This window comes from Hypanus sabinus, chromosome 10 (genome assembly GCF_030144855.1).
Source record: "Hypanus sabinus isolate sHypSab1 chromosome 10, sHypSab1.hap1, whole genome shotgun sequence".
Lineage (NCBI taxonomy): Eukaryota > Metazoa > Chordata > Chondrichthyes > Myliobatiformes > Dasyatidae > Hypanus > Hypanus sabinus.
Window position 1 is genome coordinate 31,097,242 of NC_082715.1, and position 25,660 is coordinate 31,122,901.

Genomic DNA, 25,660 nt, shown 5'->3' on the forward strand with positions numbered 1-25,660 from the left:
GACAAGGGGAACCCTATCCCGAGTGGGGTGGTGGGCGGATGGGGTGAGGGCAGATGTGCGGGAAATGGGAGAGATGCATTTGAGAGCAGAGTTGAAATGTTGCTGCATAGCCTTGGCTGAAAACCATCCTAGCAGTATTTTTTAAACTGGTGTTTTCCTCAGGGGTTTTTTCAGATCACTAAGCGCTACATACAGTGTTGAACTGACATACCAAAGAATGTTGAAGTCCTATCTCTTGGCATTATTTTCTTTGAGGTCAAGGAATATTCCAACAATACATTGACTAGAGTGCAGCCTTAACTGGAGGAGAGTCATACAAGGCTCAAGTTTGGCAAAAAGGGCAATTCTATCCATAGCAAACATGCCAGGATCTTAGATAGGGTGGGGCCCAGAAGAAAAGCTGAGTTTGGTGCAAATAATCCTTAGCCTAGGCAAGCCTATCACTCAACATCATGGATGCTCAATGAAGCAGTTGTACACATTGATGATCCTGGATATTGAACTTCAAAAATCAAATTGTTGCCAATCTGTCAGAACTGATGGAAGAATATCCTACATATAAACAATTAATATCATATATCAGAGACCCAGAGGAAACTATCTACTTGGGCCTCTAAGTCTCTCTGTTTGACAACAATCTAGCAGGACCTTGCCATTTATTCCATTAGTTCTGCCCTGGTATAACTTGCCAAGGTACATTACTCCAGTGGTTCCTTACCCACTTCCCCAGTTGATCTAAATTCCATTGTAACCTACTTCACTGTCTACCATGCCACTAGTTTGATGTCACCCACAACCTACATGCCACCTACAATCACATCCAAATCCAGATATGTCAAACTCCAGGAAACACAGAACCAACCCTTGTGGCAATCATTAGTCACAGGTCTTCAATCCAAATAAAAAACATTGCACTACCACCCTCTGACACCTTCCACGACGCCAATTTTGTACTCAACTTGCTAGCTCAATGAAGACTCCATTAAGTTTCTCCTTTTGGACCAGTCCATCATGCAGGATCTCGTCAAAAGCCTTGCTAAAGTTCAGGTAGACAACATCTATTGCTTTGCACTTGTCACCTTTTCAAAAAAAAACCAATTCATTCATGAGACACGACTTCCAATGCACAAATCCTTGCTGACTATCCTAATCGAGTCCGTGCCCCTCCAAATGCAGATAAGTTCAATACATAGTTAAACAATAGACAATAGGCAATAGGTGCAGAAGTAGACCATTCGGCCCCTCGAGTCTGCACCGCCATTCTGAGATCATGGCTGATCATTCACTATCAACACCCAGTCTCTGCCTTGTCCCCATATCCCTTGATTCCCCTATCCATCAGATATCTATCCAGCTCCTTCTTGAAAGCATCCAGAGAATTGGCCTCCACCGTCTTCCGAGGCAGTGCATTCCACACCTCCACAACTCTCTGGGAGAAGAAGCTCTTCCTCAACTCTGTTTTAAATAACTGACCTCTTATTCTCAATCCATGCCCTCTGGTACTGGACTCTCCCAACATCTGGAACATATTTCCTGCCTCAATCCTATCAAATCCTTTAATTATCTTAAACGTTTCAATCAGATCCCCTCTCAATCTCCTCAATTCCAGCGTGTACAAGCCCAATCTCTCCAATCTCTCTGCGTAAGACAGCCCTGCCATCCCAGGAACCAACCTAGTGAATCTACGCTGCACTTCCTCAATTGCCAGAATGTCCTTCCTTAAACCTGGAGACCAAAACTGTACACAATATTCCAGGTGTGGTCTCACCAGGGCCCTGTACAAATGCAAAAGAACATCCTTGCTCTTGTATTCAATTCCCCTTGTAACAAAGGCCAACATTCCATTTGCCCTCTTCACTGCCTGTTGCACTTGCTCATTCACCTTCATTGACTGGTGAACTAGGACTCCTAGGTCTCTTTGCATTTCTCCCTTACCTAACTCGACACCGTTCAGACAATACTCTGCCCTCTTGTTCCAGCTTCCAAAGTGGATAACTTCACATTTATTCACATTGAATGACATCTGCCAAGTATCTGCCCACTCACTCAGCCTATCCAAGTCTCCCTGTATTCTCCTAACGTCCTCTTCGCATGTCACACTGCCACCCAGTTTAGTATCGTCAGCAAACTTGCTGATATAGTTTTCAATGCCCTCATCTAAATCGTTGACATAAATCGTAAAGAGCTGTGGTCCCACACTAGTCACCTCCAGCCAGTCTGAGAAACACCCATTCACTGCTACCCTTTGCTTTCTATCTGCCAACCAGTTTTCTATCCATGTTGAAACCCTGCCCCCAATGCCATGAGCTCTGATTTTACTCACCAATCTCCTATGTGGCACCTTATCAAATGCCTTCTGAAAATCTAGGTACACAACATCCGCTGGCTTACCCTCGTCTAACATCCTTGTTACACCCTCAAAAAACTCCAACAGATTAGTCAAGCATGATTTGCCCTTGGTAAATCCATGCTGGCTCGGCCTAATCCTATTTCTGCCATCTAGATGTGCCACTATTTCGTCCTTAATAATGAAGCATCTTCCCCACGACTGACGTTAGGCTAACAGGGCGATAGTTCTCCGTTTTCTCCTTCCCTCCCTTCTTGAAAAGTGGGACAACATTAGCCACTCTCCAATCTTCAGGAACTGATCCTGAATCTAAGGAACATTGGAAAATGATTACCAATGCATCCGCAATTTCCTGAGCCACCTCTTTTAGAACCCTCGGATGCAGACCATCTGGACCCGGGGATTTATTAGCCTTCAGTCCTACCAGTCTACTCATCACAGTTTCTTTCCTAATGTCAATCTGTCTCAACTCCTCTGATATCTTATGACCCTGGCCCATCCATACATCTGGGAGATTGCTTGTGTCCTCCCTGGTGAAGACAGATCTAAAGTATGCATTAAATTCTGTTGCCATTTCCCTGTTTCCCATAACAATTTCTCCCAATTCATTCTTCAAGGGGCCAACATTGTTCTTAACTATCTTCTTTCTCTTCACATAGCTAAAAAAGCTTTTGCTATCCCCTTTTATATTCCTGGCTAGACTGATGTCTTCCAAGACATCGAGATTGAGTGTGAAGGATATATGGTACTCATTTATTATTTGTAGGATACCAAAGTTATGCCAATGTTGTTATTGGTTCCTGTGAACATTATTATTTTTATTATGGTAATATAATTATAATGACTCATTCCAAGATCTTTAATAGGAATCAGATTGGAGTTTAACGAAATCCATTGCAGCTACTCTGACAGATCTAGGAGTCAGGAGCCTTTTTTTTTGCTCCATGTTCTCGTCATCAGTTCTCTATATCTCAGTATTGCTTTATTAATAACATTAATCCTGTGGTAAATCACCCAGAGTGCCATGGTGGTGTAGCAGGTAGCATGACGCTATCACAGCATGGAGCGTCAGAACTCGGAGTTCATTTCTGATGTCTGTAAGTCCTCCCTGTCTGAAAGGCATACAGGTTAATAGGTTAATTGGTAAATGGTCCTGTGATTAGGCTCGGGTTAAGTTAGGGGTTGCAGGGTGGTGCAGCTTGAAAGATCGGAAGGTCCTATTCCATATCGTTATCTCCAAATAAAATATATTTTAAAAATTTAGATTCAGACTCATTTACTTAACCCATGTACATAAAATCAAACAGTGAAATGTATAATTTGCATTAACAAACAATGCGACCTAAGGTATACTGGGAGGAGCTTGCAAGTGTTGTCGTAAATTACAGTACCAACATAGCATGTTCACCACGTTCACAACACAAACACCTATAACACCAGTATAAAAACAACAGCGCGTGTGCACACACACACACACGCACGCACCTTCACACACAAACGGTCCTCCAACACCAGGACAGGCCACGTCCAGGCCCTCTGCCTCCAGTGGACGCCAACTAACAGACTTGGGACTTTAACTTCCGCAGCAGACTCATAGCGACATCTAAAGTTTTTGTTTCACGTTTTGTGGTATTCATTAATTACCGAATACAGTGTATATCCCATTAGTTTAATTATGGGCAGTGTAAGGGTGATTATTCAAGGAAGAGAAACAATTATAACAAGTATATGTCGGGTGATATTATATGGATAAATATAGAAAATGGATGTTTCTGACTTTCAGAGAAATCGGTTTATAGACATTACTCTGTGATTTATGTAATCCTGGCACTGTCTATAATGAAATTCATTTTTAAAGATAATTTTATGAGGATAAGCTGAAAATCTGATTGCTTATTAAAATAATGAATACAGTAATTTCTAAATTGCCTCAATTTAGGATGAATGTACAAATATATTCAAAAGAACTTTTATGCTTTTTTGTCATATACAGTACATTATACCAATGCATTTTCAGCACATCTACAAATATAATTGCACTTACGATACAATACAAATGTGGGTATTGCATTGACAGCAAACACTAGTCATAATTGTACAGGTCTGACCTGATTATGATTAAATTATCAGAGGATAACTGACTGAATAAGAAACTGATGCTTCAGAATTAAGAATGCATGAAGTATGGTGTTCAGCTAATCAGCTTTTCTAACTGAAACCATGACTGGAAGCTCTAATATCCTCAGAAATCAAACTGAGACACTAGCTCTGAAGTTCTTGTAGTATACAATCTGCATCAGCAAGTGTAAAATGGTACCTGAAAAGATTCAGTCACCATTTCACTTTACTGCCATAAAGCTGGGGTTCATTCTAACTGTTGCCAACCCATATGGGATTTAAATGCTCAGGTCCCAGCCTTAAAGTGGGACTTGATGACTTGGTGGACAAACAGTCACTGCCCATTCACACCCAACCCTAGATGTTAGAGAATTACCACCTGCAGAGAGCAAATTTCAAATTGCATTTCACGTGATTTTGCCCTCAGTAATCTCCTGTGGAATTGATCATTTCAGTAGACATACCTCTGTGATTTTGGCACAATAATGTGATCCAGCATCAGACGGAATTGTCAAACGTCAAAAGAACCAAAAGAATAAAATAGGATTCCTCTCTTTATACTGTAAACTGGCATGATGAGAGGGAGAGGGAGACAGGGTGGGAGTGATGCACCATCAATAACTCTCTCTGAGACGTAAAGGCGAGATATCGGCTTTTATTGACTGGAAGAAGGAACAAGCAGTGGGTAACCACCATACTACATCCTGGAGACTGAGAGGCCGGGCTCAGGCCTCAATCGCCTTTATACCGGGGTCTGTGGGAGGAGCCACAGGAGCAGTCAGCAGGGGGCGTGTCCAGAGAGGTATATGTAGTTCACCACAGGGAGTGAGAGAGAGAGACAGTGGGAGAGAGAGGCTGTGAGAGAGAAGCAGGGTGAGAGCGGTGGGGGAGGTTGGGAGTGAGAGAGAGAGTGGGAAGGGTGAGGGGGAGAGAGAGACAGAGAGAGGAAGAGAGGGGGGTGGGAGAGAGGGAGAGGGAGAGGGAGTCCAATCACAAACAAGAGAAAATCTGCAGATGATGGAAATCCAAGCAACATACTATGGAAAAGAAATGTCGACAATACTCTTTTCCATAGATGCTGCCTGGACTGCTGAGTTCCTCCAGTATTTTGTGTGTGTTGCTGAGAGAGAGAGAGAGACAGAGTGTGAGTGTGAGACTGGGGGTTCAAACTCTCGCCCTTCCTATAGCTGCACACTGCTTTGCCAGGAAGTTGGTGCAAATCGAGCAATGATTTGCTCGCAGTTCAGTGTGGAGAGACTGCGTCTGGGGGCTGGAGTTGATGGGGGCAAACACTGTGGCTCCATGGTGACATTGTGAATCGAGGTCATTGCTGGAACTGACAGTAACTACTACCCATATTGATAGACTGCCCAGCTCACTTCCATTACGTCTTCCCTCTCTGTTTGCCCACACAGCTGTCCACAGCCCAGAGCTTTGTCTATGTCAGGGGTTCCCAATGGACCAATACCATTAAACAAGGGGTCTGCGAACCCCAGGTTGGGAATCCCTGCTCGACGGTAACACGCTCACAGGCTGGCAAACACCACTGAGTTTATACTCAGAATGGGCCACAGTCGCTGTCCCAGTCGGAGAGCAGCTTTGAGACAGCACTGAATGGCTGCACCACTCCGTTGGCCCAACAAACACCAGCACTCACCGACAACCTCTCCACGTCAGCTATGGATGTTTCTTCCTGCAGGCTAGTCAGCAAATGACAGGGGTTCATGTAGGTCTGTCAGCAAAATCACAGCTTGAGTGGTTATTTTAAAACTTGAGGGGGGGGGGAGGGTTACATATATACAGTATATGTATACAGTCCAAATGACAACCTTGTACAGTACCAATGTAAAGAGAAGCAGTGGGGACAGGTACTTTGGCCTAGAAAGGCATAGATGGGCTTCCAGTGAGCCCAAGGAATGACCCATGGCCACAAGAATGGTTCCATTAGCGTATAATCAATACCAATGGCCTCAGGAGTAAAAAACAGTTCACTTACATCTCATTATAGATATATTACGGAAACACGGCCTTCAGCCATCGAGTCTCACAGTCTATCAACCACTTATTTTACACTAATATCCCACATTTTCTTCAGTTCCCCACAGATCCTACCTCTCACTTAACACGCTCGGTTCTATTTACAGTGGCCAATTAACTTAACGTCTTTGGGACATGGGAGAAAAACCAGAGCACTCAGAGGAAATCCAAGAAGAAAAAGTTTGCAAAGATTCGGCATGACATCTAACTCTTTGGCAATCTTCTAGAGATGTGTGGTGGAGAGAATATTGACTGACTGCATCACTGCCTGGTATGGAAACAGCAATTCCCATGAATGAAAACACCAACACAAAGTAGAGGATACTGTCGTCTGTCACAGAAAAAGCCCTCCCATCCATTGAGCCTATCTACATGGAGTGCAGGAGGCTGAGGAACGGTTACAGGATTGCCTTGAATCACTGGTCCGTGTTCAAGCACTCATCTGAGTATCTGAATGACTACACCAGAGTTGTGACAGATGATTAAAACAGCTGTAGATGAGTGTGTCACAACAAAATCATTCAGAGTTTTCCCTAATCAGAAGCCCTGGATGAACCATGAAACCTGGAATTTTCTAAGGGATGACCAGATCAGAGGCATTCAAATCTGGAGAACAAGAATGCAACAAGAGGTGCGGGTATGATCTCCAAAAAGCCACCTCACAGGCATAGTAAAGATTCCGGACTAGACTGGAATCAACGAGGGATGCTCGACAACTGTGGCACAGTTTGAATGCCATAACCTCCTACAAAGTGAAATCTAGCCACATGGGGGACAGCAGAGCTTTACTTTCAGAAGATCTCAACGTCTTCTATGCTCACTTTGACCACAAGAAAAGGGAGACACCATTGTACACCCCGATGTCTCCCAGTTATCTGAAAATGACGTGCGGGCTGCCTTCAAGGGAGTGAATCCAAGGAAAGCATCCAGTCCAGAAAGATACAGGACCTGGCCAAGAACTAAAGACTTGTGCTGACCAACCGGCTGATGTGTTCACGGATATAGTAACATAGAAACATAGAAAACCTACAGCACAATACAGGCTCTTCAGCCCACAATGCTGTGCTGAACATGTGTTTACTATAGCAATTACCTAGGGTTACAAATAGCCCTCTATTTTTCTAAGCTCCATGTACCTATCCAGGAGTCTCAAAAGACCCTATTGTATCTGCCTCCACCACCATCGCCAGCAGACCATTCCAAGCACTCACCAATCTCTGCGTAAAAAACTAACCCCTGACATCTCCTCTGTATCTGCTTCCAAGCACCTTAAAACTGTGCCCTCTCATGTCAGCCACTTCAGCCCTGGGAAAAAGCTTCTGACTATCCACACGATCAATGCCTCTCATCATCTTATACAGCTCTATTTGGTCACCTCTCCCCATGCTCCCCAGTCCAGGCAACATCCTTGTAAATCTCCTCTGCACCCTTTCTATAGTTTCCACATCCTTCCTGTAGTGAGGTGACCAGAACTGAGCACAGTACTGCAGGTGGGATCTGACCAGGGTCCTATACAGCTGTAACATTACCTCTCAGCTCTTGAACTCAATCCCACTGTTGATGAAGGCCAATGCACCGTATGCCTTCTTAACCACACAGTCAACCTGCGCAGTAGCTTTGAGTGTCCTATGGACTTGGACCCTAAGATCCCTCTGATCCTCCACATTGCCAAGAATCTTACCATTAATACCTACCAAAATGAACCACCTCACACTTATCTAGGTTGAAGTCCATCTGCGACTTCTCAGCCCAGTTTTGCATCCTATTGATGTCCCACTGTCACCTCTGACAGCCCTCCACACTATCGACAACACCCCCAACCTTTGTGTCATTGAAAAGTGAGAGGATATCTTCAACCTCTCACTTTGGCAGTGCATGGTACCCAACTGCTTCAAGCAGGTTTCAATCATACCAGTGCCCATGAAGAGCACGGTAACCTGCCTCATTGACTATCACCCAGTGGCACTTACATCCACAGTGAAGAAGTGTTTTGAGAGGCTGGTGTTGAAACATATTAGCTCCTGTCTGAATGATGACTTGGATCTGCTCTAATTTGCTTGCCATAGCAACAGATCCACAGCAGATGCCATCTCCTTGGCTCTGCACACAACTCTGGAACATCTGGACAGCAAAGATGCATACATCAGGATGCTCTTTATCGATTACAGCTCAGCATTTAATACCATCATCCCCTCAAAACTAATCAGTAAACTCCAAGACCTGGGTCTCAATACCCCTTTTGCAATTGGACCCTGGATTTCCTCACTTGCAGTCCCCAGTTAGTTCAGATTGGCAAAAAAATCTCCTCCACAATCTCCATCAATACAGGTGTAACACAGGGATGTGTCCTCGGTCCCCAGCTCTACACACTTTACACCTAAGCGCAGCTCCAACACCATATTCACGTTTGCTGATGACACCACTGTTGTGCACTGGATCAAATGTTATCTTGAATCAGCACACATGAGGGAGATTGAAAATTTGGCTGAGTGGTGTCATAACCTAGAAAGTGATAGACTTCAGGAGAGGGAAACCAGAGGTTCATGAGCCAGTAGTCATCGGAGGATCAGAGGTAGAAAGGGTCGGTAACTTTAAATTCCTAGATGATACTATTTCAGAGGACACAGCATCTAAATGTAATTGCAAAGAAAGCACATCAGTGCCTCTACTTCCTTAAAAGCCGGTGGAGATTCAGCACATCATCAAAAACCTTGACAAGCTTCTATAGATGTATAGCGGGAAATGCATCGACTGGCCACATTACGGCCTGGTATGGGAATACCAATGCCCTTTGAGCTGAAAATCCGACAAAAGGTAGTAGTAAACCTAGCAATTATCAGCCTGTCAGTTTGACGTCAGTGGTGGGTAAATTAATGGAAAGTATTCTTACAGATGGTATATATAATTACCTGGATAGACAGGGTCTGATTAGGAACAGTCAACATGAATTTGTGCGTGGAAGGTCATGTTTGACAAATCTTACTGAATTTTTTGAAGACGTTACAAGGAAAGTTGATGAGGGTAAAGCAGTGGATGTTGTCTATATGGACTTCAGTAAGGCCTTTGACAAGGTTCTGTGAGGAAGGTTAGTTAGGAAGGTTCAATCGTTAGGTATTAATATTGAAGTAGTAAAATGGATTCAACAGTGGCTGGATGGGAGATGCCTGAGAGTAGTGCTGGATAACTGTTTGTCAGGTTGGAGGCCGGTGACTAGTGGTGTGCCTCAGGGATCTGGACTGGGTCCAAAGTTGTTTGTCATATACATTAATGATCTGGATGATGGGGTGGTAAATTGGATTAGTAAGTATGCAGCTGATACTAAGATAGGTGGCATTGTGGATAATGAAGTAGGTTTTCAAAGCTTGCAGAGAGATTTAGGCCAGTTAGAAGAGTGGGCTGAAAGATGGCAGATGGATTTTAATACTGATAAGTGTGAGGTGCTACATTTTGGTAGGAATAATCCAAATAGGACATACATGGTAAATGGTAGGGCATTGAAGAATGCAGTAGAACAGAGTGATCTAGGAATAATGGTGTATAGTTCCCTGAAGGTGGAATCTCATGTGGATAGGGTGATGAAGAAAGCTTTTGGTATGCTGGCCTTTATAAATCACAGCATTTAGTACTGGAGTTGGGATGTAATGTTAAAATTGTACAAGGCATTGGTGAGGCCAAATTTGGAGTATTGTGTACAGTTCTGGCATCGAATTATAGGAAAGATGTCAACAAAATAGAGAGAGTACAGAGGATATATACTAGAATATTACCTGGGTTTCAGCACCTAAATTACAGAGAAAGGTTGAACAAGTTAGGTCTTTATTCTTTGGAGCATAGAAGGTTGAGGGGGGACTTGATAGAGGTATTTAGAATTATAAGAGAGATAGATGGAGTTGACATGGATAGGCTTTTTCCATTGAGAGTAGGGGAGATTCAAACAAGAGGACATGAGTTGAGAGTTAGGGGACAAAGGATGGGAAACTTCTTTACTCAAGAGAGTGGTATCTGTGTGGAATGAGCTTCCAGTAGAAGTGGTAGAGGCAGGTTCGATATTGTCATTTTTAAAAAATTGGATACGTAAATGGATAGGAAAAGAATGGAGCGTTATGGGCTGAGTGCAGGTTGGTGGGACGAGGTGAGAGTAAACGTTCAGCACAGACTAGAAGGGCCAAGATGGCCTGTTTTCATGCTGTGATTGTTATATGTTATATGGATTTGGCCCACTACATCACAGGTAAAGCCCTCTCAACCATTGAGCACATCTACCATGAAACGCTGTCAAAGCCAAGCAGCATCCATCATCAAAGATCCCCACCACCCAGGCCATTCTCTTTTCTTACTGCTGCCATCAAGTCAAAGGTATAACAGCCTCAGGACTCGCATGACCAGGTTAAAGAACAGTTAGTACCCCACCCACAACCATTAGGCTTTTGAACAAAATAGAACAACTACACCCATCTATTGAGACGTTCACATAACCAATTATCTCACTTTAAGAACTCTTTATCTTGTTATTTCGTGCTCTCGTTATTTATTATTATTATTTATATTTGCATTTGCACAGTTTGTTGTCTTTTATGCACTCACTCTTTAATTGATCCTGTTTACAGTTACTATTCTATAGATTTGCTGAGTATGCCCACAGGAAAAAGAATCTCAGGGTTGTATGCAGTGACATGTTTGTATCTGAATATAAGTTTTACTTTGAAATTTGAACTTTGATCTGCAGAATCTCTTCTGTTTATGCTCAGGATTTTGGCAGCTTGGGTAAGGTGGACAGAAAGGGTAGTGTATGAGAGATCAGGAGATGATCAAAGTCAGAGTGAGGAGGGAACCAATACAGAGAAATGCTGATGAAAGGTCTCAGCTCAAAAAATCAATACTTCATTCCTCTCCACAGATGCTACCTGTCCTGCTGAGTTCCACCAGCACTTTTGTGTGCTACAGGGAGACATAAGGTTTCTTTGTGTAACACTGAGAGCATACCTGCTTCGCCTAGTCTTCCCTAAAATAGCAAAAATTTACCTTCTTGGGCTCTTCAGACTACATACAGTCCTACTGACGGTTCCAGCATTGGGCATTATGATCATAACTGGCAGCAAAAGAATTCATGCCTTACTCCACTTAACGTAATCAAAGTTTGAAATTTAAATACCCTGCCTGCCCCCTCCCCAGGACTGGAATGATGAATGTCTGACTGAGATGTTGCACAACCACCTGCCCCACCGCATCCCACTCATGAATCTCAGGGTTGTACATGGTGAGATACATGTACTTTGATAATAAACTTACTTTGAACTTTGAACCGTGAACCAGGATGAATAAAACTGAATCCAGTATATAGGGCAGCACGATAGTGCAACGTTTTACAGACCCAGCAACCCGGGTTCAATTCCCACTGCTGCCTGTAAGGAGTTTGTACATTCTCCCCGTGATTGCATGGGTTCCCTCCGGGTGCTTTGGTTCCTTCCCAAATACGTACCAGTTGGTAAGTTAATTGGTCGTTGTAATTGGTCCCGTAATTAGACTAGGATTAAATTGTGATATCACAGTGGCCTGGCTCGGAGGGCCTATTCCACGCGGTATCTCAATAAATAAACAAAAGTAATATGTAGCTGCAAATCTGTGAATGAAATTCAAAGTTATTGCTCAGAAACATTCTAGTAACTGCATCTTGTATTGTCAGTAGAAAGAATTTCTTGGATTCCACGTCCAGCTACAGTTCACATGTAAGTGATCCCACTTCAATAAAGTACTGGATCTAAAGGACACACGCCCCCATTCTTTCTTGGAAACATGAGAAGGAAGGAGTTTCAGTAAAACATCATGACTCATAAGAGAAACTTTACTTCAACCATTGTGAAGGAACATTAAGTGACTCAGTAATGCAAAGTAGCAAGTCTTTGATCTGTGAAGGTTAAGAAATCTATGATTTCAGGGTTGAGTTCACAATGTTCAGAGTTTTATGCCATATTGTGACTTCAAGCAGCATCTGTCTAGTGGGAACTAATTAGATTGGCAACCAAAGAATTTCCCCACCTACACATACACACACATACAAATGCACAATGTACTATTGGTCAAACTTTTAAATAACATTTCATCCCACATTTCCGGAAAGTCAAGACGCTTGTGAAAATAAACTCCTCAAGTGTTTACTGCCAGTTGAGTTTTACCAATCTCCCCCCCCCCCCCCCGACTTTAAAACATAATGAAGCCCTTTGTGTGGCAGCAGAACAGAAACTCTTTCAATCTTCCGCCTGAAGTGCAGGAACAAGTGAAGGTGAATTATGGGTGTCAGTAACAATGAGAGACCCTTTGACAAACTGGAGTTCTGCTTTGAGGTTTACAGAATGAGTAGCAACACCTCATGGTTCTGTGTCACGTCTAATTATATTCTTTATTTCCTTGGAATTTAGTGACAATGGATCATGTTTAATTATTTTACACATTCAATTATTTTTGGTGGCTACTTCACTAACCAAACTTTGTCCGAAACAAGTCTCTCTCCGTCCTTTACTGCAATGAAGCAGCGATGAGCTCAGTGAAATAAAACTAGTAAAGGCATGATGAATCAAGCATACCTGCCACAATTTCTTCACCTAGAATAGTGGTTAGTGCAATCACATTACAGCACCTGTGATGGCTGATTGGGGTTCTATTCCAATGGCATACTGCAGACCTCTACATCCTCAGGAGTTTGCAATGATTCAGCATGACATCTAACACTTTGACAAACTTCTGCAGATGTGTGGTGGAGAGTACATTGACTGGTTGCATAACAGTCTGGTATGGAAACACCAAAAGACTTTGTGAGCTGTGAGCATGCTATGTTGGTGCCTGAAGCAACTTTTGCAGGTTGCTCCCCAGCACATCACAAAAAAATCAATGATGCAAATGATACATTTCACTGTCTACTTTGATGTTCCAATGTACAAGTAATAAATAAATCTAATCTTACCTTACAAATCTTATAATAGGCTGCCCTCCACTTTCAAAGTCAGAGAGTGAATAAGTTCCCACCAGAACTCTTGATTCTGGTTAACATCAATTTAAAAAAAATAATGGTGCAAAACATCACACTAATGTGTTGTGGCAGCCCATATGATGCTTCTTGTCTACTCCAAGAGCTGAATATATCTAAAATTGCTCCAGTCGGGTGAAAACAAACACCTGCATCCTTCACCTCAGTTTAACTCTTACAATACACAGCTCCAGAAGTGCATATCGAAATTAACTGAAATTTAAAAAGATATACAATGGGCAGTTGAATAGTCTTGTCTATCAACGAACATCACAGTTCCTTCTATTTAGTGATGCCATATTCCACAGTCAAGCCCAAACTCATGCTTATCTGGTGTCTATGCACATCCATTCTGCAGTTTGAATTGCTAGAGGTTATCAGAAGTTGAAACTTGACAGCTTTACCATATTTTCAGTCAACAATTGCAGCACTCCTGTCTGGCACGCCAGTTAAATGATTTTCAATCAAATCCAGAAATTCAGTTTATTATTCTCCCATTCCTAATGGCTCAGTTACAGGCCAGCAATGCATGCATGAACTGAGCTACAGACATTTCAGTTCATATATCAGGAAGTTTTAATGTTCTTTTTGACTAGATAATAAAATTTCCCATTGCAGGTTAAAAATTGTGAGCCTCTCTTCATGTTGATGTTGACCTGAAGTCAATAAGCTCATGTCAAATGATTCAGTGTATGTAAAGACAGGAAATAAGCTTTTAAATCAATAATTAATCATCTGAAGTACATTGATTGTAGCAGGTCGCAATTATATAACTGATAATCTTGTTTACGGCTTTACACATCCAGTCTATGGACAATGAAAAATCACATAGAAAAGAAGTTTAAAAAAAACAGATCATTTTACAAGTTAAATTGAAAGATTTGTGAGGTCAGTTTATATTTTCAAATTTACCACAGAGGAAAACATTTTGTGGAAGAACCTTCAGCTATTTTTCTTTTCCCTTGGAGTTCTGTTCAGCAAAGGACCTTCAGTTTCAATTGGTAATGAACATTTTCAGTTTTCCCAGCAGCAATGGCCTTTTTGGACAACACGCAACTTGAAGCATTGCCGTGTGCTCCACGCACAGCCAAAACTACACAGCTGAGTCAGAACCACCCTGTCCACTGAAGCACAGGTGCTACTAGTTTTACATAGAATATAGAAACACAGACTGTGCAGCATAGAATATCTCTTTTAGCCCACAATGACTGCATCAATCGTGATGTCAATCTAATTTAATCATATCCAACTATACAAAGTTCGTATCATCCACCCCCTCTCTGTTCATGTACCTGACTGGCGAATATCTTCTGCAGCATTTTCAAAGCCTTCACATTCTTCCTATAATGTGGTGACCAGATCTTTATACAATATTCCAAAAATGGGCTCAGGAAAGGTTTATAGAGCTGAAACATGATTTCTCAATTGTTACACTTACTGCCCTGACCAATGAAGGCAAGCATGCCTTAAACTTTCTTTACCACCCCATACACTTATGTTACCACTTTCATAGAGCTATGGACTTGCCCCTTGAGATCTCTCTGAAGATCCTACCATTTACTGTATACATTCCTCTTGAATTTGATCTCCCAAATTGCACTGCCCTACATTTGTCCCAAATTAAATTCATCTGTCATTTTCCTGCCCAAATTTCCAAATATTTTCTATCAAGCTTCATCCTTGGATAAATGTCATCACTACTGGCAGAACAGGCTGACGGTGGACACAATCTCACTGACTTTCCACACAGCCTTGAAACTCCCAGACAATATAAATATCTATGTCAGGATGCTGCTTATTGACTATAGCTCAGCACTTAACACCATTATTTCTACTGTCCTGATTGAAAAGCTACAGGGCCTGGGCCTCTGTACCTCTCTCTGCAACTGGACCATCGACTTCCTAGCCGGAAGACCAGATTGTGCAGATTGGAAATAACATCTCCACCTTGCCGACAATCAACACTGGCACACCTCAAGGATGCATGTTTAGTCCACTGCTCTACTCTCTCTACACCCATGACTGCATGGCTAGGCATAGCTCAAATGCCAACATTAAACTTGCCATTGATACAACCACTGTTGGCCGAATCTCAGATGGTGACAAGAGGGCATACAGGAGTGAAATATACCAGCTATTTGAGTAGTGTCACAGCAACACCTCAAACCTACTGGCAGTAAGACCAAAGAGCTGACTGTGGACTTCAGAAAGGGTAAGACAAGGGAACACACACGGGTCCTCATAGAGGGATCAAGAGTGGAGAGAGTGAGTAATTTCAAGTTCCTGGGTGTCAATATCTCTGAGGACCTAACCTGGTCCCAGATATATAGGCAGACACAAAGAAGGCAAGACAGTAGTTCTATTTCATTAGGAGTTTGAGCAGGTTTGGTTTGACACCTAAAACATATGCAAATTTTTATAGGTGTTACCATGGAGAGCATTTTAGCTGGCTGTATCTGGTAATGGGGTGGGGGTGGGGGTCCTGTACAGGATTAAAATAAGCTGCAGAAAGTTGTAAAATTAGCTCCATCATAGGCACTAGCCTCCATAGTATCCAAGACATCTTCAAGGAGTGATGCCTCGAAAAGGCAGCATCCATCATTAAGGAGCTCCATCTCCCAGGACATGCTCTCTTCTCATTGTTTCCATCAGTAAAGAGGTACAGAAGCCTAAAGGCACACACTCAGTGATTCAGAAACAGTTCTTCCCCTCTGCCATCTGATTACTGAATGGCCTACATGTTGTGCCGACAAAGATTTCTGTGTTTCTTTTCTACGGAATCTCTTGTATCATTCATAATCTCTGCAGTGCATTCTAGTGGTTTTGCACGGTGATGGTAGATTTCTGAATATAAATGAAGATATCAGTGTTTTGTATGAAGGATGCCCCAAGAAAATTGTCTCTGGAAACCTTTAGAAGGCTTGAAGTCAAACTGTAGCCTCTTACCATAAATGGCAGCTATCTCAATGACTGGCCAACTGGCAACAGCATGTTCATTCATTATAAGATATCAAATAGCTTTCTGGGAGAGGACAGCAGAGTCTGTAATCCACTGACATCTCAAATGAATTTCAGCAACCTTAGTAATTCCAGTAATATGCTGGAATCAATTATCGGGTTGGTGCAACATGCTCAAAGTCACAGTAGTTATGGATCCTGTATGAACCTCCATGTTCTATTTGTAATATATGGTGCACTTGGCACTGTGCTGATGACATGAGATACCAGGTGATGGTTGGGATTGCCAGTGTCCACATGGAACTGGATTGGCTCCGAGCTCTAAACAAGGTTAATGTTGGACTCTGCCATGCTCCTTGTCAATACACTTGGCTTTTGAATAGACTGGACAATGTCTTTGTAATCTTGCCTACAGTCTTCATTTACAGATTGCCCATTGTTATTTGCATCCAATTCCTCCGGAGCAGAATGTGTGTGCAATCACAGTCTGTAATGAACTTTGTCTCCAGACTGCTGTTCACCCTCATGTTCAATGGTTCACCACATATCAATTTAACTTTAAGGTTAACTTGTGACTCTCAACATCAAACAGGAATACAAATTGGACTGTGACTGCTTGAGAGTCTGTGAGCTGTCGTGCTTAAATCTGGAAATAACTGACACCACCAGAGGAACCTGGAAGTGCATTTTCAGTTCATTGATGTCTTTTAGGAAATTAACTTTCTATCCTGGAGCTTGACAACTCTATAAATTACTTCAGTCACATGGTAGCATGGGTCTTTGTTATCTGCCACCAGAAGTGCCTTCATAAGTCATAATGCTGCACCAAATAGTAAGTCGTTGAGCAATGTGTGACAGACTCATCAGCGATACCGACATCTGTAAAATGGGCTCTTGAAAACGATGTAGAATTAAGTAGAACAGTGCAGCAGAGGGAAAGTATCTGCATTCAAGGAGACAGTATGGAGAAAAGAAAATGTGTTTAGTACTGTCTTATTATTTTATCATTCAGAGAAATTATTTCCTTCCTGCTATATTGATCATACACTGCCTGACACAAATATACTCTATCTGCTCATTTCACAGCTTCAGGGAGAAGGATGCAAGCTGCTCAGACCTATCAGTAAGACAACTGTTGTGTCAGCTGCATTAACAAGCGGAGTATCCCACAGAAACCAGCTTCTCTGTCTAAGTGGGAAGAGGCTGACATTCCATCTTACCTCAGCTGTCACATTATTCCCAGCAGTTGGCTTTCGCTGTCCCAATTTTCCTCATTTACATGCAAAGAAACAGACTCTTCCAAGAGAATCAAAACAAAACAAAGTGTTCTCAGGACAAAGACCAACCTTTGCATACAAAAACAACACTTTGTTTCTGTGGTTCCCACCAGTCCAAAGCTGAAGGCTACATTGCGTTTAAAAAAAGCAATAAAACCAACCATCTGGTAAAGGAGCAAACTTCACCGTAAGTTAATGAATAAGTTCATCTACACCAGCTCTTCTGACGGGATCTTGTTTTGGTATTTTATAACTGCAATATATTATCATACAAAAGGATGCAACCATTTAAAGTTTGCCTTGAAAAGGTATTAGATGATTTAATTTCAGATTACTATTTCCTGAGTTAACCCTGTAAATGTTAGGATAAAAGTACCATCGTGTACCAGTGGGTCAGTTAACAGCACTATGTGACAGCAACATTTGTCAAAATGAAGTACAGTAGATGGAGATGGAACCAAAGGGGATAACTTCACTCAATTTTATTTGCCCAATCATTGAAATGTTTCCACAACCAATGGACTCACTTTTAAGGACTCTTCATCTCATGTTCTCGATATTTGTTGCTTGTTTATTAATATTATTTCTTCTTTTTGTATTTGCACAGTTTGTTGTCTTCTGCTTTCAGTTTGAACATCCTAGTTGGGCAGTCTCTCGGTGATTCTATTATGTGAAGTACATACTTCAGGGCTTTCTCCAATATCACACATAAACTTCCCCCTAAATATTACATATAAGCATTTAATAACAACCATGCTCAACATTTCTAAGCCCATATTCATGAGAGAACTAACATCTTGCACTCCTTATAGGAAACATGGCTGGATTTAACATTGTGGTTCACTGTCAAATCTCCGAGCATGGTTCTCCAATGGCACCCTGAGGGTAATAGTTAATTGTATGTATCTAGATACATTGGAGCCAAAAATATGATAATGGTTTGGACCTCTTTGCTCACTGACGTACAAGAATAAACACATTCAAAGCTCTCTTTCTGACTGCAGATTAACAGTAGGATAAAAGGGCAGAATTCTAGTCAGAAATTATGAACAGAGACCAATATTTAGTTTATCACGTCTCTAGTTACTCTGCTATTAGCTGCACCAGATGGGCTTCATGGGATGTACTAGGTGGGGGAGCACTTCTGGTGAGGGGACATTGTTCTGGGGCAGCTCATCTTCCTTTGGTCCCCACAGGACACTGGGCTCTACTTGTGGCTCCAAGTAGCTGTTAGCATGCAACAGCAGCCACACCCCGGTACACAGCTTTGACAGAAGAAGGCATGTCCTGGGAGATGGGGGTGTCCTTAAGGAAGGATGCCCCATTCCTGGGGTGTCGTCTTTTGAAGGTGTCCTCGATGCTGGGAAGGCTAGTGCCCATGATGGAGGTGGCTGATTTTACAACGTTGTGCAGCTTTGTTTTGAATATCTATGGAAACAAAGTCAAGTTCATTGCCTTTATCTGGGTGAATTATCCTTTATGGTATCAGTTTCCATTCATATTGTGTGATAAAATATTATGCTAGAACCAATGCTGGGTTACAATAAAGAATGAAAAGCTCTGTGCAATTATCAAATAATAACCATTGAACTCCTTCCAAAGTAAACGGACATCAAAATGTTTATCTGTTCCCACTGTATCTCTATTCTAACTATATACTGTATTACATATTAACTTCCAATGCACAGCACTCAATGTTTGATCAGCAGTGCATTCGAATTTTCATTTCACAAGTGAGTAGGTTACCCCAGTTTGTTCCACAGCTCCTGTTCTTAACTACAATTGAATTTTAACTTGAGATCCAGTGATTATCTGGGATGCAGCTGCGAATCTGCAAATTCTGCAGCCAGTTTAAAACAGGTAGAGGAAAACTGTGGAGCATCTATGTCCTCCATATGAGTATGCCATTCAAAATAAGAACTGATCAATGAGATAATAATGTGGTATGAAAACACTGCAGAAGAAAATCATGTAATTAAATAGAGTGGATGTGGAGAGGATGTATCCTATAGTGGGGGAGTCTAGGACCAAAGGGCACAGATAGAGTGGATGTGGAGAGGATGTATCCTATAGTGGGGGAGTCTAGGACCAAAGGGAACAGATAGAGTGGATGTGGAGAGGATGTATCCTATAGTGGGGGAGTCTAGGACCAAAGGGAACAGATAGAGTGGATGTGGAGAGGATGTTTCCTATAGTGGGGGAGTCTAGGACCAAAGGGCACAGATAGATTGGATGTGGAGAGGATGTATCCTATAGTGGGGGAGTCTAGGACCAAAGGGAACAGATAGAGTGGATGTGGAGAGGATGTATCCTATAGTGGGGGAGTCTAGGACCAAAGGGAACAGATAGAGTGGATGTGGAGAGGATGTATCCTATAGTGGGGGAGTCTAGGACCAAAGGGCACAGATAGAGTGGTTGTGGAGAGGATGTATCCTATAGTGGGGGAGTCTAGGACCAAAGGCCACAGATAGAGTGGATATGGAGAGGATGTATCCTATAGTGGGGGAGTCTAGGACAAGAGGACACAGATAGAGTGGATGGGGAGAGGATGTATCCTATAGTGGGGGAGTCTAGGACCAAAGGGCACAGATAGAGTGGTTGTGGAGAGGATGTATCCTATAGTGGGGGAGTCTAGGACCAAAGGGCACAGATAGAGTGGTTGTGGAGAGGATGTATCCTATAGTGGGGGAGTCTAGGACCAAAGGCCACAGATAGAGTGGATATGGAGAGGATGTATCCTATAGTGGGGGAGTCTAGGACCAAAGGGCACAGATAGAGTGGTTGTGGAGAGGATGTTTCCTATAGTAGGGGAGTCTAGGACAAGAGGACACAGATAGAGTGGATGTGGAGAGGATGTTTCCTATAGTGGGGGAGTCTAGGACAAGAGGACACAGATAGAGTGGATGTGGAGAGGATGTTTCCTATAGTGGGGGAGTCTAGGACCAAAGGGAACAGATAGAGTGGATGTGGAGAGGATGTATCCTATAGTGGGGGAGTCTAGGACCAAAGGCCACAGATAGAGTGGATATGGAGAGGATGTATCCTATAGTGGGGGAGTCTAGGACCAAAGGCCACAGATAGAGTGGATGTGGAGAGGATGTTTCCTATAGTGGGGGAGTCTAGGACAAGAGGACACAGATAGAGTGGATGTGGAGAGGATGTTTCCTATAGTGGGGGAGTCTAGGACAAGAGGACACAGATAGAGTGGATGTGGAGAGGATGTGTCCTATAGTGGGGGAGTCTAGGACCAAAGGGCACAGATAGAGTGGATGGGGAGAGGATGTATCCTATAGTGGGGGAGTCTAGGACCAAAGGGCACAGATAGAGTGGTTGTGGAGAGGATGTATCCTATAGTGGGGGAGTCTAGGACCAAAGGGAACAGATAGAGTGGTTGTGGAGAGGATGTTTCCTATAGTGGGGAAGTCTAGGACCAAAGGGCACAGATAGAGTGGTTGTGGAGAGGATGTATCCTATAGTGGGGGAGTCTAGGACCAAAGGGCACAGATAGAGTGGTTGTGGAGAGGATGTATCCTATAGTGGGGGAGTCTAGGACCAAAGGGCACAGATAGAGTGGTTGTGGAGAGGATGTATCCTATAGTGGGGGAGTCTAGGACCAAAGGGCACAGATAGAGTGGTTGTGGAGAGGATGTATCCTATAGTGGGGGAGTCTAGGACCAGAGGGACAGATAGAGTGGTTGTGGAGAGGATGTATCCTATAGTGGGGGAGTCTAGGACCAAAGGGCACAGATAGAGTGGTTGTGGAGAGGATGTATCCTATAGTGGGGGAGTCTAGGACCAAAGGCCACAGATAGAGTGGATATGGAGAGGATGTATCCTATAGTGGGGGAGTCTAGGACCAAAGGGCACAGATAGAGTGGTTGTGGAGAGGATGTTTCCTATAGTAGGGGAGTCTAGGACAAGAGGACACAGATAGAGTGGATGTGGAGAGGATGTTTCCTATAGTGGGGGAGTCTAGGACAAGAGGACACAGATAGAGTGGATGTGGAGAGGATGTATCCTATAGTGGGGGAGTCTAGGACCAAAGGCCACAGATAGAGTGGATATGGAGAGGATGTATCCTATAGTGGGGGAGTCTAGGACCAAAGGCCACAGATAGAGTGGATGTGGAGAGGATGTTTCCTATAGTGGGGGAGTCTAGAACAAGAGGACACAGATAGAGTGGATGTGGAGAGGATGTTTCCTATAGTGGGGGAGTCTAGGACAAGAGGACACAGATAGAGTGGATGTGGAGAGGATGTGTCCTATAGTGGGGGAGTCTAGGACCAAAGGGAACAGATAGAGTGGATGGGGAGAGGATGTATCCTATAGTGGGGGAGTCTAGGACCAAAGGGCACAGATAGAGTGGTTGTGGAGAGGATGTATCCTATAGTGGGGGAGTCTAGGACCAAAGGGAACAGATAGAGTGGTTGTGGAGAGGATGTTTCCTATAGTGGGGGAGTCTAGGACCAAAGGGCACAGATAGAGTGGTTGTGGAGAGGATGTATTCTATAGTGGGGGAGTCTAGGACCAAAGGGCACAGATAGAGTGGTTGTGGAGAGGATGTATCCTATAGTGGGGGAGTCTAGGACCAAAGGCCACAGATAGAGTGGTTGTGGAGAGGATGTATCCTATAGTGGGGGAGTCTAGGACCAAAGGGCACAGATAGAGTGGTTGTGGAGAGGATGTATCCTATAGTGGGGGAGTCTAGGACAAGAGGACACAGATAGAGTGGATGTGGAGAGGATGTTTCCTATAGTAGGGGAGTCTAGGACAAGAGGACACAGATAGAGTGGATGTGGAGAGGATGTTTCCTATAGTGGGGGAGTCTAGGACAAGAGGACACAGATAGAGTGGATGTGGAGAGGATGTTTCCTATAGTGGGGGAGTCTAGGACCAAAGGGAACAGATAGAGTGGATGTGGAGAGGATGTATCCTATAGTGGGGGAGTCTAGGACCAAAGGCCACAGATAGAGTGGATATGGAGAGGATGTATCCTATAGTGGGGGAGTCTAGGACCAAAGGCCACAGATAGAGTGGATGTGGAGAGGATGTTTCCTATAGTGGGGGAGTCTAGAACAAGAGGACACAGATAGAGTGGATGTGGAGAGGATGTTTCCTATAGTGGGGGAGTCTAGGACAAGAGGACACAGATAGAGTGGATGTGGAGAGGATGTGTCCTATAGTGGGGGAGTCTAGGACCAAAGGGCACAGATAGAGTGGATGGGGAGAGGATGTATCCTATAGTGGGGGAGTCTAGGACCAAAGGGCACAGATAGAGTGGTTGTGGAGAGGATGTATCCTATAGTGGGGGAGTCTAGGACCAGAGGGACAGATAGAGTGGTTGTGGAGAGGATGTGTCCTATAGTGGGGGAGTCTAGGACCAAAGGGCACAGATAGAGTGGTTGTGGAGAGGATGTATCCTATAGTGGGGGAGTCTAGGACCAAAGGGCACAGATAGAGTGGTTGTGGAGAGGATGTATCCTATAGTGGGGGAGTCTAGGACCAGAGGGACAGATAGAGTGGTTGTGGAGAGGATGTATCCTATAGTGGGGGAGTCTAGGACCAAAGGGCACAGATAGAGTGGTTGTGGAGAGGATGTATCCTATAGTGGGGGTGTCTAGGACAAGAGGACACAACCTCAGAAAAGAGAGATGTCCATTTAGAACGGAGGTGAGGAGGAACCTCTTTAGCCAGAGGGTGGGTGAATCTGAGGAATTCAATGCCACGGGGGTCCCCGGAGGCCAGGTTACTGAGTATATTTAAGGTGGAGGGAGGATGTTAGATTCTTGATAAGTCAGGGTGTGAAAGGTTATGGGAAGAAGCTAGGAAATGGGTTTGGGTGGGACACACGCAAAATGATGGAGGAACTCAGCAGGCCAGGCAGCATCTATGGAAAGGAGTAGTCAACAAAACCCTTCCACAGAACTGGAGAAAAAAATTTGAAAGGTGGAGTGAAACACCAGGAGATAGGTGAAACTTGGAGGGGGAGGGATGAAGCAAAGAGCTGGGAAGTTGACTGGTGAAAGAGACAGAAGGCCGTGGAAGAAAGAACAAGGGGAGGGGAGGAGCACCAGAGGGAGGCGATGGGCGGGCAAGGTGCGGCGGCACTTCACCTGTGAGTCTGTTGGGATCACATACTGTGTTCAGTGCTCCCAATGTGGCCTCCTGTATATCGGTGAGACCCAACGTAGATTGGGAGACTGCTTCGCTGAGCATCTACGCTCTATCAGCCAGAGAAGTGGCCACCCACTTAATTCCACTTACAATTCCCATTCCAATATGCCCATCCATGGCTTCCTCCATTATCATGATAAAGTCGCACTAAGGTTGGAGGAACAAAACCTTATTTTCCGCTTGGGTAGCTCCCAAACTGATGGCATGAACATCGATTTTTCAGACTTCCAGTAATGCCTCCCCCTCTCCCTCACCATTTCCCATCCCCTTGTCCTTTTCTCATCTTATCACCTCTTTTCTCATCTCCCTCTACTGCTCCTCCCCTCAACCCTACCAACCCCCACCCATCCGCCCTTTTTCCTTTCTTCCATGGACTTCTGTCTCTTTCACCAATCAACTTCCTAGCTCTTTGCTTCATCCCTCCCCCTCCAAGTTTCACCTATCACCTGGTGTTTCTCTCCCCTTCCCCCCAACTTTCAAACCTACCCCTCAGCTTTTTTTCTCCAGTCCTGCCAAAGGGTTTCAGTCCAAAACATTGACTGTGCTTTTTTTCCATAGGTGCTGTCTGTCCAGCTGAGTTCCTCCAGCATTTTGTGTGTGTTGCTCAGATCTCCAGCATTTGTAGATTTTCCCTTGTTTGGGGTTGAGAAGGAAATGGATCAGCCATGATCAAACGGTGGCACAGGCTCAATGAGCTGAGTGGCCTGGATCTGCTCCAAAGCGTGTCATATTGTTAACATCGCCTGAATAGGAATCATTATCCTTCCAGAAGGGGCAAGTTTTATATTCCATTCACTCCTCAGACATGACCACTACCTCACCGGGAAGTGATGGAAGACACCAGCTGAGATCCAAAAGGCAAAAGGAGCCTAGCTGAGCCCACAGCAAGTATTGAAAGGACAAGAATAAGGAAAAAAAAATCTTTACCTTTATTCTGACATCAATATATAGCAGCTATCTGCATATGATAGCAATGAAAGGAGTAAGCACAATACCGTTCCCGTGGAGACAAAAGTTATCTTCACATGGGAGCATGGTCAATTATGCTGTGCAGACTACAATGGACGAAATTGGATAGAATTCAGAATAGATCAAACAGCTCAAAAATGAGACTTTAACACCAGCAGAATTGTATGCACCACTATCTGTAATCTTAGACCCTGCATGTCCCTTAATCTACTGTAATCAATGAGTCAACAGACTATTCTTTGCTTAGCGCCAAACGTGGAAGAGTACACAGGAACAGCAGCAAGCAGACCTCCAGAGGAGCAAAACTGGCACAGCTATAATTAGAACCCGCATCATGTATAATAATGGAAGAATGCTACAGACAGCTGTAGACATTAAACCATTGATCATATTAAAGCACCAGTGCTCTGCATTTCCTAGTCATTTAAGATAGCTAGTCTGCCATTCCAAATGATATCAGGATGAATACGTAAATATTGTGAACATGTTCACTACAATCGTGAGAAGTACCACAAGATATCTTTGCCTCTAGCCAATAGATTTAACATAGCCACAAGCACTGGTGTCTGACAAGCTGAAAAATGAACCGGGCGCAGAACAAACCCAAACCCGTCATCATCACCTGTCAAACGTCGACAGTGGTGTTAACATAATCATCATACCTGCTCCCTGATGACCAATTTGGACTCGTCCAGGATCAGTCCATTCCGGACCTTACTACAGGTTTGATCTACATAAGGACACAAAAGAGCTGAATGC

General features: G+C 43.5%; 1 protein-coding gene across 3 annotated transcripts in view; it reads right to left on the reverse strand.

Moving 5' to 3' along the window:
* LOC132400540 (protein eva-1 homolog A-like) overlaps positions 1-25,660 on the reverse strand; it is a 296,591-nt gene that overhangs the window by 73,043 nt on the left and 197,888 nt on the right. The window contains exon 1 of one of the 3 annotated variants that reach the window (XM_059981590.1): positions 17,702-17,840. The exons of the other annotated variants lie outside the window; for them this stretch is intronic. The gene's annotated coding sequence lies outside the window, so the exon portion shown is untranslated. Of the gene's footprint in view, positions 1-17,701; positions 17,841-25,660 lie in introns of those variants that run through there. 3 annotated transcript variants of the gene reach the window in all.